Consider the following 16026-nt stretch of genomic DNA (forward strand, 5'->3'; position numbering starts at 1 on the left):
CGAGAAAATAACATGTAGAATTGAATGAGCATCAGGGAGAACTCCTTCCCCTCAAGGTGTGAACTGTAAAAATATAGAGGTACTATCTACTTTGGATTTTCTTGCTAAGGGTCACTGATTAAATACTTTATCTTGTTTTAATTACACTCAGGGTCAAGATGGTTGACAGGTGACAGGATGGAAATTATGGCTCGGTCCTCCGTTCTTAGACTATCTTATTGATCTGACAGGGGCCAAGTTTCAGAAATCCAGCAGAACTGAGAACAAATGGTTTCCTCTGTCGGAACGGGGAGATCCACAGCTCCCAGAGTTCACAGGAAACAAGAGGGCCCGGAATCCTGGACAACAGCCGGTGTCAAGGCCGCTGTGTCTTCACTGGTTGGGATGGGAACGCTGACTCCCGGTACCAGGGATGGGTGAGGGAGACCAATTGTCGGAGAGTTTGACCAGACTTGGGCAGGTTCAGGGGCAGATCGTGGAGTTGCTTTGTGCAATGATTGGGTTCAGTCAGTCTGCGTCGGGAAAACAGTTTGAGGAGGGATGTCCTGAGCTCAGAGATTTGTTGAATTTTTACAGATTTGACTGGCTGGTGCCATGGCCTCTAGGGCAGATGGTGCTTTTCCCCAGTGTAATGGTGATGCTCCTGTGCCTTGATATGACCGGTCAAACGTCAGCAGTGAAATATTAACAGAACGGTGATCATGTCCGATCCATTTCCTAATATCACCGTGTCAAACAAAAAAGGGAATCTCACCTTCCACTCTGGCTCTTTACCAATGACTGGAGAGAGACATCTATTCCGTTACGGCACTGCCTACCACTCTTCCCTGAACAGGTTGGCACGGTGGCTCAGTGGTTAGCACTGCTGCCTCACAGCGCCAGGACTCGGGTTCGATTCCAGCCCCCTGGGCGACTGTGCAAACTCCTCACAGACATTCGCCCTGGGCTTCCTCCCACGCTCCAGAGATGTGCAGTTGAGGGTGAATTGGCCATGGGAAATTGGCCACAGTGTTAGGTACATCAGTCAGAGGGAAATGTAGGGGAATGGGTCTGAGTGGTTACTCTTCATAGGGTTCGCACAGACTTGTTGGGCCGAAGGGCTTGTTTCCATACTGTAGGGAATGTAATCTTTTTTAAAAAAGACACAAATTTAATCAGGAAAAGTCCTGCGACATCCGATATTTTTACTGGTAAGAGTTTATAAATGAAATAGAATAAAAATTACTTGAGAATCAAAGGGAGTCAGAATTAAAGGAACGCGTAAAGGGCTCTGGAACCAAAATTTTCCCTTCGACTCCTCTGTCCCCCTGTTCCTGTGACTGTCTGCTTTGGACACTGTCACTGAACCCACGGAGGTCTTGTGAAAGCCCACTTCCCAGTCTGTCCCAGCACCTTCCTATCTCTCTCTTCGTCAATGATCCCCTCAGGGTTTCAGGCCCCATTATTCTCAGCTTCCGCTCTGTCACCTGACTCTGACAAACGCAACAGAGAGACAGAAATGCGCAGGAGGCCCGAATGGTTACTCCAAACTCCAGGCTGTATACCAACATAGAACATTCCAGCGCAGTACAGGCCCTTCGGCCCTTGATGTTGCGCTGACCTGTGGAAGCAATCTGAAGCCCACCTATCCTACACTATTCCATTCTCCTGTCCAATGACCATTCAAATGCCCTCAAAGTTGGTGAGTCTACTACTGTTCCAGGCAGTGCGTTCCACACCCCGACTGCTCTCTGAGTAAAGAAAATACCTCTGACATCTGACCTATATCTATCACTTCAACATTAGTTATTAAAACACTTATATTCACACAATATTAATAGATTGAGTTAAAAATCACACAATACCAGGTTATAGTCCAACAGAGTCATAGAGATGTACAGCATGGAAACAGACCCATCAGTCCAACCCGTCCATACCGATCAGATATCACAACCCAAACTAGTCCCACCTGCCAGCACCCGTCCCATCTCCCTCCAAACCCTTCCTATTCATCTATCCATCCAAATGCCTCTTAAATGTTGTAATTGTACCAGCCTCCACCACATCCTCTGGCAGCTCATTCCATACATGTACCACTCTCTGTGTGAGAAAGTTGCCCCTTAGGTCTCTTTGATATTTTTCCCCCCTCACCCTAAACCTATGCCCTCTATTCTGGACTCCCCGACCCCAGGGATAAGACTTTGCCTATTTACCCTATCCATGCCCCTCATAATTTTGTAAACCTCTATAAGGTCACCCCTCAGCCTCCGACGCTCCAGGGAAAACAGCCCCAGCCTGTTCAGCCTCTCCCTATAGCTCAAACCCTCCAACCCTGGCAACATCCTTGTAAATCTTTTCTGAACCCTTTCAAGTTTCACAACATCTTTCTGATAGGAAAGAGACCAGAATCGCACACAATATTCCAACAGTGGCCTAACCAATGTCCTGTACAGCCGCAACACGACCTCACAACTCCTGTACTCAATACTCTGACCAATAAAGGAAAGCACACCAAACGCCTTCAATCTGTCCGATATGTGTCACTTCAACATTAGTTATTAAAATATTTATCGTCACAATATTAATAGATTGAGTTAAAAATCACACAACACCAGGTTATAGTCCAACAGAGCAGTACCATGAAGTATGTAAGTCCTTCCCTGATTTGCCTGACCAAAATGCAATGCCTCACGTTTAAGGAGAGGAGATGAGGTTACAAAAAGATGCTGACTGGTTTCACTTGCCCTCTATTTCTGGACTCCTCCAACCCAGAGGAAAGACTTAGTCTATTTACCCTATCCATGCCCCTCACGATTTTGTAAGTCTCTATAAAGGCACCACTCAGCCTCCGACGCTCCCTAAGCAGTGCACGGTTGAGTAGTTTGTGCTGTCCACGTAGCACCCTCAGTCCTGGAGGAACACTATCCCAAAATCATCCATGTGCTTATCTAAGGATTGTTTCAATCTCCCTAATGTGGCTGAGTTGACTACATTAGCAGGTAGGGCATTCCACACCCTTACCACTCTGAGTAAAGAACCTGCCTCTGACATCTCTCTTAAATCTATCACCCCTCAATTTGTAGTTATCCCCTCTCATACAAACTGACATCATCCTTGGAAAAAGACTGTCACTGTCTACCCTCTCTAATCCTCTGATCATCTTGTATGGCTCTATCAAATCCCCTTTTAATCTCCTTCTTGCCAATGAGTACAGGTTCAAGTCTCTCAGCCTTTCCTCATAAGACCTTCCCTCCAGACCAGGCAACATCCTGGTAAATCTCCTCGGCACCTTTTCCAATGCTTCCACATCCTTCCCGAAATACGGGGACCAGAACTGTACACAGTATTCCAAGTGTGGCCGCACCAGCGTTTTGTATAGTTTACAGCATGATATTGCGGCTCCGGAACTCAATCCCTCTACCAATGAAGCCTAACACACCGTATGCCTTCTTAACAGCACTACCCACCTGGGTGGCAACTTTCAGGGATCTGTGTACACGGACTCCAAGATCCCTGTGGACATCCACACTACCAAGAATCTTTCCATCGACCCAATACTCTGCCTTCCTGTTATTCTTACCAAAGTGCATCACCTCCCATTAATGTTATATCCCTCAATCATATCCCATCTCCTATGCTCCAGAGAAAACAATCCAAGATAATCAAGTCTTTCCTTAGCCCAGTTTCTCCATCACCAGGCAATATCCTGGTGAACTTCCTCTGTCTGCATTTGAGTGCTATCACATCCTTCACACAATGTGGTGACCATAACTGCAACACAGTGCTCCAGTTGTGGTCTGACCTCGACTATGTACAACTCCAACATTAGCTGGGGCGCACGGTGGCTACAGCACCAGGGGGGCCCAGATCCGATTCTCAGCCCTTGGGTAACTTTCTGTGTGGAGTTTGCACATTCTCCCTGACTTTGCATGGGTTTCCTCCCACAGTCCAAAGATGTGCAGTGGGAAATGCAACGTTGTGGGAGATAGTGGGTCTGGGTGGGATGCTCTTCAGAGGGTTGGTGTGGACTCGCTGGGCTGAACGGCCTGATCTTACCCTGTAGGGATTCTATCGTCAACCTCTTTGCCCTTATACTCTGTGCCACAACTAATGAAAGCAAGTACGCTTGGCTTTATTGGTAAATGCACTGAGTGTAGGAGTTGGGATGTCGTGTTACCACTGTCCAGGACACTGGTTAAGCCACTTTCAGAATACGATGTTCAATTCTGGTCTCACTGCTATAGGAAGGATGTTGTGAAACTTGAAAGGGCGCAGAAAGATTTACGAGAGTATTGAAGGGTTTGAGCTATAGGGAGAGGCTGAATAGGCTGGGGCTGTTTTCCATGCAGCATCGGAGACTGAGGGGTGACCTTATAGAGGTTTATAAAATCATGGATAGGGTAATCAGACAAGGCCCTTTTCCCCTTGGTAAGGGGAATACAGGGCAGAGATTTAAGGTGAGAGAGGGAAGGTTTAAAAGGGAACTTTTCCATGCAGGTGATTAGATTACTTACAGTGTGGAAACAGGCCCTTCGGCCCAACAAGTCCACACCGACCTGCCGAAGCACAACCCACCCAGACCCATTCCCCTACATTAACCCCCGCACCTCATACTACCGGCAATTTAGCATGGCCAATTCACCTAACCTGCACTTTTTTGGACTGTGAGAGGAAACCAGAGCAAACTCACGCAGACATGGGGAGAATGTGCAAACTCCACACAGTCAGTCGCCTGAGTCGGGAATTGAACCCGGGTCTCTGGCGCTATGAGGCAACAGTGCTAACTACTCTGCCACCGTGCCACCCACTAATGTGTGATGTGTGTGTGGAATGAGCTGCTAGAGGAGATGGTGGAGGCTGGTACAATTACAGCATTTCAAAGGATGAATACATGAAAAGGAAGGGTTTAGAGGGATACTGACCAAATACTGACCAATGGGATGAGGTTAATTTCAGATATCTGGTTGGCACAGATGAGTTGGAAAGGTCTGTTTCTGTGCTGTACATCTCTAAGATTCAAAGTGCCCCCTTTGATTCTTAACTATCTTATTCACGTGCTCTGCCAACTTCAAGGATCTGTGAATACATACCCCAAGCTCCCTCTGTTCCGCTAAGGAGCCCAGTGTCATGCCATTCATTAAATACTCCCTCACCTTGTTTCATTTTTCAAAGCGCATCACCTTTCGCTTAAACACCGTCAGTGACGAGAGTGACCCATCTATGTCAACCTGTAACTTATAAGCAAGTCCTTCACTATTAACCACTCTATCAAACTTGGGGTCACCTGCAAGCTTGTTTAACATCCTCCGCAGATTTTGATCCACATCATTTACAATCATTATAATAAACAATAAGGTGCTAAGTTCTGATCCTTGTGGTACACCAGCCTCCTTGTCACTCAAACAGCCTTCGACCACTATCCTCTGTCTCTTGTTACGAAGCCAGTTTTTCTGATCCATTTCACCACGTCTCACTGGATTCCATGTACTTTAAACTTCCCAAACAATCTTCCGTGTGGGACCTTTTCAAAAGCTTTGCAATAGTCCACATAAACGCGGGCGGCACGGTGGCTCAGTGGTTAGCACTGCTGCCTCACAGCACCAGGGGTCCAGGTTCGATTCCGGCTTTGGGGGCAACTGTCTGGGTGGAGTTTGCACATTCTCCCCGTGTCTGTGTGGGTTTCCTCCGGGTGCTCCGGTTTCCTCCCACAGTCACAAAAAGATGTGCGGGTCAGGGTGAATTGGTCACAGTGTGAGGTGCATTATTCAGAGGGAAATGGGTCTGCATGGGTTGCTCTTCGGAGGGTCGGTGTGGATTTGTTGGGCTGAAGGGAATCCAATCTAATCTAAACCGAACTTCCCTCATCCAGACACGCGATCGACATGACCTCCCTCTGGCAAAGCTATGATGACAATCCCTAATTAACCCACGCCCTTCCAAGCAGGCATAGTCTTGTTCCTTCAGAAGTTTCTCCAATAGTTTCCTTGCCACTGACACAAGACTCGTCGGTCTCGAATTTCCTGGTTCATCTCTACCACCCCTCTTAAGAAGTGAGGGAAACAGCACGGAAACAAACCCTTTGATCCAACCCATCCATGCCGACCAGATATCCCAACCCAATCTAGTCCCACCTGCCAGCACCCGGCCCATCTCCCTCCAAACCCTTCCTATTCATATACCCATCCAGGTGCCTCTTAAATGTTGCAATTGTACCAGCCTCCACCACTTCCTCTGGCAGCTCATTCCATACACGTACCACCCTCTGCATGAAAAACTTTCCCCTTAGGTCCCTTTTATATCTTTCCCCTCTCACCCTAAACCTCTGCTGTCTAGTTCTGGACTCCTCCAACCCTGAGAAAAGACTTTGTGTATTTATCCTATTATTGCCCCTCATGATTTAATAAACCTCCCTGCTTAATAACCAGATGCCTCATACCCCAAGGCTAAATGACTGTCCAGCTGAAGAATGTTAGGAGTCACTCCCAGGAAAGCTGTGTCTTCAAACAGAAAGTTAAGGCCAAATGTAAAAAGGAACAAAGGAACTACTTATCAGAAGTAGCTCCTTTGTTCCTTGTTACATGGATGCAATTTTGGATGAAAGAACATGATGAAAGGATCTGAAGATTCATCGCTAATGTTACATCATAGACCCACAGGACAAAAAGCTGTGTCATAATCCGACAGCAGAGCCCTTCACTCTCAGAACTTCAAAGAACATCACTGCACAAGGACTGAACCCTGTGGACACTTCCAGAGACAGAGACTGTTGGTTAGAATCGAAGCTAAATTAATCAGGTCATAGCCAAGTTGAGTTTTGAAGCTTAACTTGCTGACCTGAGAGCTCTTATTTTGGTTGCTGCTTGCAATAAATTTTAAAAGCTTGTTTCAGTACTCGATGGCCTGTGAGATTTCTTAATCAGTAGCTGAAATAAAGGTAACTTGTGGTGATTTATCTACAATAGTTAGGTGCACACTTATGTAGAGCATAAATACTGACAGAGACCAATTGAGCCAATTGGTCTTGTCCTGTGCTGTAGACTCAATGGAACAGAAATGCATATCTATTTTAGATAAATTGAAGGAGCAGGGAAAACAATATTATTTTAATCCAGATTGAAATAAATGTACTTCATCAGCTTCTATGGTTCATTTCAGTGGAAATCATAGAATCACTACAGTGTGGAAACAGGCCCTTCGGCCCAACAAGTCCACACCGACCCTCTGAAGAGTAACCCACCCAAAACCCATTGCCCTACCCTATTGTCCTACATTTACCCCTACCCACACATCCCTGTACACTATGGGCAATTTAGCATGGCCAATTCACCCTCAACTGCACATCTTTGCATTGTGGGAGGAAACATGAGCACGGTGACTCAGTGGTTAGCACTGCTGCCTCACAGCGCCAGGGATGCGGGTTCAATTCCAGCCTCAGGTCACTGTCTGTGTGGAGTTTGCGCATTCTCCCCGTGTCTGCGTAGGTTTCCTCCGGGTGCTCTGGTTTCCTCCCACAGTCCAAAGATGTGCAGGTCAGGGTGGATTGGCTGTGTTGAATTGCCCATAGTGTTAGGTGCATTAGTCAGGGGTAAATATAGGGTAGGGGAATGGGTCTGGGTGGGTTACTCTGCGAAGGGTCGGTGTGGACAGGTTGGGCCGAAGGGCCTGTTTACACGCTGTAGGGAATCTAATCAAACCCACGCGGACAAGGGGGAGAATGTGCAGACTCCACACAGACAGGTGCCCAAAGCTGGGATTGAACCCAGGCCCTTGGCACCGTGAGGCAGCAGTGCTAACCACTGAGCCACCATGCTGCCCTATGCTGGAAACATGCACTCCCGGGTTCAAAGGCGACGGGAAGCAGAGCAGCCAGTCCAATAGAAAGAAACCCTCCAACGTTCCCCACGGTCAGAATGAATCGATTTCAGTCCTGGATGTGGTTAGCAACAGAACCCAGTCTCTATAAATACTTACAAACCCATTAGTATCTGAGCAGGGCTGAGCAGTCAGTGAATACCACATGCACTTTTGTCAGCGTTAATTCGCTGGCATTGTGAACCCTTCCACCCACCAAGGAAGAGTACCTGAACAGTGTCACGGCATTGTAAATGCATTGATGACGCCTCAGCTCCCTGGAAATGTTAAAGTTTCCCGCAGTGAGTCTACGTTATTATGGACCTGGAGCCTAAACGATTGGCAGAAGTGGAGAATGCCTATCATTAGACAATTATATTCTAGATTAGAGTGGTGCTGGAAGAGCACAGCAGTTCAGGCAGCATCCGAGGAGCAGGAAGATCAACATCTCTGACCTATCACCTCCATCCCCACCCCCATTCACCTACTGTGCTCTTTGCTACCTTCCCTCACCCTCCCCTCTGACCTATCACCTCCATCCCCACCCCCATTCACCTACTGTGCTCTTTGATAACCTTCCCCCACCCTCCCCTCTGACCTATCACCTCCATCCCTACCCCATTCACCTATTGTACTTTTTGCTAACCTTCCCCCACCCTCCCCTCTGACCTATCACCCCCATTGCACCCTATGCTGTCCATAGATGCTGCCAGCGCTGAAAATGTGTTGCTGGAGAAACGCAGCAGGTCAGGCAGCCTCCAAAGAGTAGGAGAATCGACGTTTCAGTAATGAGCCCTTCTTCCCGATTATTGAAGAAGGGCTCATGCCCGAAACGTCGATTCTGCTGTTCCTTGGATGCTGTATGACCTGCTGCGCTTTTCCAGCAACACATTTTCAGCTCTGATCTCCAGCATCTGCAGTCCTCACTTTCTCCTCATAGATGCTGCCAGACCTGCTGAGTTTTTCCAGACATTTCTGTTTATGTTTCTGATTTACAGCACCCTGCTACTTTTGGAAAATTAAATACCTTTGAACTCTTAATTTTGGTACTAAGCATAAATTTCTAGTTCAATCAAATCTGTCTTCAGAATTAGACTGACCCTCTGCCTTTTTTTTTTCATTCTTTACGTTTGAGTTTTACTCTGACAAAGTCATGTTGTCTAATTTCTTAGCTCTTTGGAGTTTGTGTTTTTAAAATTCAATTTCCCAGTTTTTATTATTCTCTCTCAATTTCCCAGCTGTATTTCCAATTCTCTGTTCCTTTCCTGATCCTTGTCAATTTCTTTTTATTTTTTTTTTCCATTTTTAGCTGAATTTTGGATAATTCTAGCACTAGTACATTAAGTTCAGGATTCCCTCATTTCAATTCGACATGCAGAGTAATTGCATACAGCATATAACTTTTACAAAATCTTGCTTTTACTCTCATTTAGCGGGTCTTTCAGTTTAGCCTCAAAGATTTCAAATAATCCAGTTCTGGTTTCTACTCCCGGAAGCCTTTGCAACATTCAAACATTGCCAGTCTAATTTCTTGAATAAACTTTACCACAAAATTCCTGCTTTATGTTCAGAACCTCCTCGCCCTCCTATCACATATTCATACAGACTTACATCGCTCTTAAATTTAATACAGTCTGGTTCCGGTAGGAGTCCCCACTTTGAAATAATGCCAGCGAATGGTACAAGTAATGTGCAAGCATGGGGGAGGGAAGGGGGGGTGACAGATGAACGCAACTTTGTTGTGGAACAAGTCGAACAGGAAGGGAGGGAAGCAGCAGAGGCAATTGATCAGCTTGCCTCCGTATGAGTGACAATAGATGCAAGAGTAGGCCATTCTGCCCTTCGAGCCTGCACCACCATTCAATATGATCATGGCTGATCATCCTCAATCAGTATCCTGTTCCTGCCTTATCTCCATAACCCTTGATTCCACTCTCCTTGAGAGCTCTATCCAACTCTTTCTTAAACAAATCCAGAGACTGGGCCTCCACTGCCCTCTGGGCAGAGCATTCCACACACCCACCACTCTCTGGGTGAAGAAGTTTCTCTTCATCTCTGTCCTAAATGGCCTACCCCTTATTTTTAAGCTGTGTCCTCTGGTTCAGGACTCATCCATCAGCGGAAACATGTTTCCTGCTGTCAGAGTGTCCAATCCTTTCATAATCTTATACGTCTCAATCAGATCCCCTCTCAGTCTTCTAAACTCAAGGGTATGCAAGCCCAGTCACTCCAATCTTTCAGCATAAGATAGTCCCGCCATTCCAGGAATTGACCTCGTGAACCTACGCTGCACTCCCTCAATAGCCAGAATGTCTTTCCTCAAATTTGGAGACCAGAACTGCACACAATATTCTAAACTCAAATCCCTCTTGTTATGAAGGCCAGCATGCTATTAGCTTTCTTCACTACCTGCTGTACCTGCATGCTTGCCTTCATTGACTGGTGTACAAGAACACACACATCTCTTTGTACTGCCCCTTTACCTAACTTGACTCCATTTAGGTAGTAATCTACCTTCCTGTTCTTGCCACCAAAGTGGATAACCATACATTTATCCACATTAAACTACATCTGTCCACTCACCCAACCTGTCCAGGTCACCCTGTAATCCCCTAACATCCTCCTCACATTTCACCCTGCCACCCAGCTTTGTATCATCAGCAAATTTGCTAATGTTACTATTAATACCATCTTTTATATCATTAATATACATTGTAAAAAGCTGCGGTCCCCGCACTGATCCCTGCGGTACCCCACTGGTCACTGCCTGCCGTTCGGAAATGGAGCCCTTTATCACTACTCTTTGTTTCCTGTCAGCCAACCAATTTTCAATCCAAGTCAGTATTTTGCCCCCAATACCATGTGCCCTAAACTTACTCACTAACCTTCTGTGTGGGACTTTATCAAAGGTTTTCTGAAAGTTCAGGTATACTACATCCACTGGATCTCCCTTGTCCGTCTTCAGAGTTACATCCTCAAAAAATTCCAGAAGATTAGTCAAGCACGATTTCCCCTTCATAAATCCATACTGACTCTGACCTATCCTGTTCCTACTATCCAGACGTGTCATAATTTCATCCTTTATAATAGACTCCAGCATCTTTCCCACCACTGAGGTCAGACTAACTGGTCTATAATTTCCTGCTTTCTCTCTCCCACCTTTCTTAAAAAGTGATACAACATTAGCCACCCACCAATCCGCAGGAACTGATGCTGAATCTATCGAACTCTGGAAAATAATCACCAACGCATCCACAACTTCTCAATCCACCTCCTTCAGTACTCTGGGATGTAGACCATCAGGCCCCGGGGACTTATCAACCTTCAGACCTAACAGTCTCTCCAACACCATTTCCGGGCAGATATAAATTCCCTTCAGTTCAGGTCCTTCAGCCACTGTTACCTCAGGGAGATTGCTTTTGTCTTCCCCAGGTGAACACAGATCTGAAGTACCAATTCAATTCTGCCATTTCTTTGTTCCCCGTAATATATTCCCGTTTCTGTCTTCAACGGCCCAATTTTAGTCTTAACCATTTTTTTTTCCCCTTTCACATACCTAAAAAAAAGCTTTTACTATCCTCCTTTATATTTTTGGCCAGTTTACCTTCATACCTCATTTTTTTTCTCTACGTATTTCCTTCTTAGTAATCCTCTGTTGTTCTTTGAAGGCTTCCCAGTCCTCCGTTCTCCCACTTATCTTTGCTATGTTATATTTTTTCTCTTTTGACTTTATATGTTTCTCAACTTCCCTCGTCAGCCACGGCCACCCCTGCCGACAGGCAGAAGTTCTACGGGTACCTGACACGTGTTCTCGGAGGTGGTGACAGAGGAAGCAGAGAGAGGAAGAGCACTTCAAAAGGAACCAACTTTTGATAAACTCAATATATGATTTCACACTTTCTTGAACACCAAATTGATCTGTTTGACTTGTATTCAAAATAATAGCACCTAAAAGTGGACTGGAATTCCTTCACATCAGTAAAAAAAGAACAAAATGAACATAGATGCGTGCTGGAGTCACTTGGGAACTGGCTGATGCCTCAACAGGTGAGACAATAATGTAGTGAATCCCTCCGGTTAGACATACAGCCTCTCCCAGTGTTAACTCGCGCTGGATTTAACCATGATCGCTCCTCAGTGCGAACTCGCTGTTCAGCCAACAGTTGGGAGAACTGAGTGAATCCCTTTCTACACAGCCTCTCCCCACTCTGAACGTGTCAATGTATTTCCAGGTCCACTAGGGATCGGAACTACTCCTCACAATCTGCACACTTCCACACTTTCTCTCCAGTGTGACAGCAGGTCAGATCACTGGCTGAAACCTCATCGTTGACAGAAAAACCATGTATCGTTCCTCCACACAGTAAACGGTCTTCCTTCATTCCATGATACTCGGCTTATAAGAAATCGGGCAACTCTCCAATGACCGGTTTCGGTTTCCTCTTTGTAAAACCTCCACTTCTGACAGCCTGTGAAGTTGAAATTTAAAACATGAGAAAAGGGGAGGGAGAGAGCACCCGCAGAAAAACGCAAACGTCAAGTTGTGAAATTGAGCTGAAAGATTCTGGTCATTTGTGGGGTCCCCATCAGGTTAAAGTGACGACGGAAGCTGCCAGACCGGCAAAAACAAAACCCCCAACTTCTTCCTGTTGTCCTTCAAAGAAGGGAACCTGCCATCCAGTTTGGGATCACTCAAGATTCTGATGACCGTAGAAGGAAAGCGAGAGAGATGTGGGTGACGCAGAGGGACCTAAACATCTGGAGCTCAACCTAAACCTCGAAACCATTAGCAAATCCTCAAATACCACTATGTAAGAGATGCAGGGCAACAGATAAAAGTGAACACCATCCTGACGTGTCTGATATAGAGTGCTGGATGAGCAAAGCATCCACTCAGTGAAACAGAGGCAAGATTGGAGAGAGTGTTATCAGTTCTTGCTTTAAATGCCACTCGCTTGCCACTGCTTTCAAATCATTCCAAGAGAAAAAAAATAACTTTTTTTTTGTAGATATTTTTATTGAAATTTAACATTTTTGCAAATTTACAAAAATAAACAAAACTCTCAAATACAAACATTGATGTACAATTAAATCATATATACAATAGTCATAATTTAACAAAGAAAAGAGAAAGAAAACAAAAAAAGAAAAAAAAAGAAACGAAAAAAGAAAGAAAAAAAACTCAACTTTCTACTAATCTAACTTATAACTAACCAGAGTGTATACCTAAGTCTCTTACATGCTCGGAATGTATAAACATCAAATATAATAAAACCCGTATTCGCGCAGGATTCCTCTCCCAAGGGGCCCCGGAGCAGCCCGGTCTGAAATCTTCACTAAATAAAAGCCCTTGTTAGGATAGCCGAAATATCTGCATTTATATAATTCAAAAAGGGCTGCCATATTTTATAAAATAATTCAGTCTTTCGGTGCACCATATTTGTGAGGAAGTCAAGGGGGATATATTCCATAATTAATCTGTGCCAATTTGAAAGTCCAGGGGGGTCCTCAGCCACCCAGTTCACCAAAATATTTTTCCTTGCACAGAAAGAGAGAATAGAAAATAGTCTCTTCCCATGTATATCCAGAGATGAGAGGTTCGAAAAGCCCAAAAGGAGAGATACAGGGTCCACCCTAACTTCCGTTCCTAAAATTTCTGTCAGGGTATTTGCCACTTTAGTCCAGTATCTGCGGATTTTCTGACAAGTCCACAGACAATGTACAAGAGTACCCACCTCTATTTTGCATTTGGGACACATTGGAGATGCTCCTGCCTTAAATTTTGCCAGTCGAGCCGGAGCTATATGGGCCCTATGAAGTATCTTTAGTTGGATAGCCTGAGTTCTGTTCAGATAGTAATTCTTCTAGCATTTTCCCAAATGTCATTCCACATATCCTCAGAGATTTCTAGCCCCAAGTCCTGCTCCCATGTTTTAAGCAGGTCATCCATGTCTCCTGAGACTCCATCATGTAGCAAATGGTATATAGTACTAACGGAGGATGCCCCCGCTGGTCGTAAGACATTACGTTCTCTGTCTGATTTATAAAGACTATCTATTAATGTAGTCTTCCTCTGTATATAATCTCGAACTTGGAAGTATCGAAAGAGATCCCCATTAGGTATTCCGAATTTCAGACGCAGCTGCTCAAAGGACATCAGGATCCCATCTTTAAATAGGTCCCCTAAGCATGAGATGCCCCTGGATCTCCAGAGTTTAAAGGTGGCATCTGTAATCCCCGGTTGGAATCCCCATGCGCCTACTATTGGTGCATGGGGGGATGTTTTATGTGAGTTACCCTCATTTTGCCGCATTATATTCCAGGCCTTAATTGTGTTTAATATTATGGGATTTTTACAGTGGTCTGTAATGATTTTCCTCTTATCTGAAAATAAAAGGTTAATAAGTGGGTATTTTACTTGGGAGGCTTCGATATCCAGCCAAATTGATTGTGGATCAGATGAAACCCAATCAGCTATGTAACTTAGTAGGGAGCTTAACTGATATTTCCTAAAGTCTGGGAAGTCCAGTCCTCCCCTTGCCTGTGGAAGCTGTAGCTTCTTCAGCTTAATAAGGGGCCGTCTATGGTTCCAAATAAAGGAGCCCAACCAGCCATATAATTTACGTAGGGCTAGCCTTGGCAGCATCAGCGGGAGCATTCTCATAGGATATAAGAGACGGGGCAGAACATTCATTTTAATTAATGCTATTCTCCCTAGCCAGGAAATCGGAAGGTCTCTCCATCGCTGGAGGTCCTGCCTTATCCTTTCCATTAATTGTACAAAATTAGCCCTATACAGCTGATCAAATACTGGCGTGATAAAAATACCTAAATATAAGAAGCCCTCCAGGGACCAACGGAAGGGAAAAGGGGATCCGTCCATTAAGTGGGGTATCATAGCCAGACCACCCATTGGCATGGCTTCCGATTTTGAAAAATTAATTTTATAGCCTGAGAATGCACTAAATGTATTAATAACTTGAATTAGACGAGGCACTGACATTAAAGGATTACTGAGGAATAAGAGAATGTCATCTGCATAGAGGGTAATTTTGTGTTTACCTGTACCAATCCTCGGGGCCATTATATTAGGATCAGTCCGGATGGCTTCTGCTAATGGTTCGATTATCAGTGTAAACAACAATGGTGAGAGAGGACATCCTTGACGGCAGCCCCTACCCACACTGAAGCCATCCGATCTTAACCCATTAGTAATAACAGCTGCTTTGGGGTCATTATACAATGTTGAAACCCATTTGGTAAACACCTGTCCAACGCCAAACCTTTCCAATGTGTAAAATAAATATGACCATTCAACCCTATCAAATGCCTTTTCCGCATCCAATGAAATTACTACTCCTGGTATCTTTCCCTGATGACAGGCTTGGATCATATTCAAGACCCTTCTGATATTATTGGATGATCTGCGGCCCTTAATAAATCCCGTCTGGTCCTCCTTTATAATATATGGCAGTACCCTTTCTAGTCTTAGTGCTAACATTTTTGAGAGAATTTTAAAGTCTACATTTAGTAAGGATATTGGTCTGTAAGATGCACAATCTTCTGGGTCTTTTCCTTTTTTGAGGATAAGAGAAATATTTGCTTCTTTCAGCGTGGGCGGGAGACAGACCTGACTATGCGCAAAATTATACATATCCATAAGTGGGTCAACCAATATTCCTGTAAATTCTTTATAGAATTCAGCTTGAAAACCATCCGGGCCCGGTGCTTTTCCGCTCCGAAGTTGCCTAATTGCCTCAAGTATTTCTTGGACTGTTAAAGGGGTATTTAGGGCCGACACCTGTTCCGGAGTCAGGCCCGGGAAGGTCAAATTTTTTAAAAATGACTGCATCCTCCTAATCCTATCTTCACAATCCTGCGATCTATATAGTTCAGAATAAAATTCTTTAAAGGTCGCATTGATCTTTTTATGATCATGAGTCAGGGTACCTGTACTTTCCTTGATGGTCGGAATAGTTTGAGGGGCTTTCTTTTTCTTTGCAAGAAATGCTAAGTATCTACCCGGTTTGTCGCCATATTCATATAATCTTTGTTTCGCAAATAATATTTCCCTTTTAGCCGTTTGAGTAAGCGCGGTGTTTAAAGCTGTCCTAAGAGCTGTAATCCTCTGCAATTTTGTGATAGAAGGTCTATCAGCGTATGCTGTTTCAGCTGCTTTTAGGCGAGCTTCGAGCA

The 16026-nt window shown here is 44.8% G+C and overlaps 1 protein-coding gene across 4 annotated transcripts in view; it reads right to left on the minus strand.

Moving 5' to 3' along the window:
* Nucleotides 1–16026, minus strand: part of LOC132828722 (gastrula zinc finger protein XlCGF49.1-like) — a 44372-nt gene that overhangs the window by 12148 nt on the left and 16198 nt on the right. For 2 of the 4 annotated variants that reach the window (XM_060845831.1, XM_060845832.1), the window contains exon 3: nt 11734–12299. The exons of 1 other annotated variant lie outside the window; for it this stretch is intronic. The gene's annotated coding sequence lies outside the window, so the exon portion shown is untranslated. Of the gene's footprint in view, nt 1–1059; nt 1129–11733; nt 12300–16026 lie in introns of those variants that run through there. One more of the 4 variants, XM_060845834.1, reaches the window with a different exon arrangement.

Source organism: Hemiscyllium ocellatum, chromosome 27 (assembly GCF_020745735.1).
Source record: "Hemiscyllium ocellatum isolate sHemOce1 chromosome 27, sHemOce1.pat.X.cur, whole genome shotgun sequence".
Taxonomy (NCBI): domain Eukaryota; kingdom Metazoa; phylum Chordata; class Chondrichthyes; order Orectolobiformes; family Hemiscylliidae; genus Hemiscyllium; species Hemiscyllium ocellatum.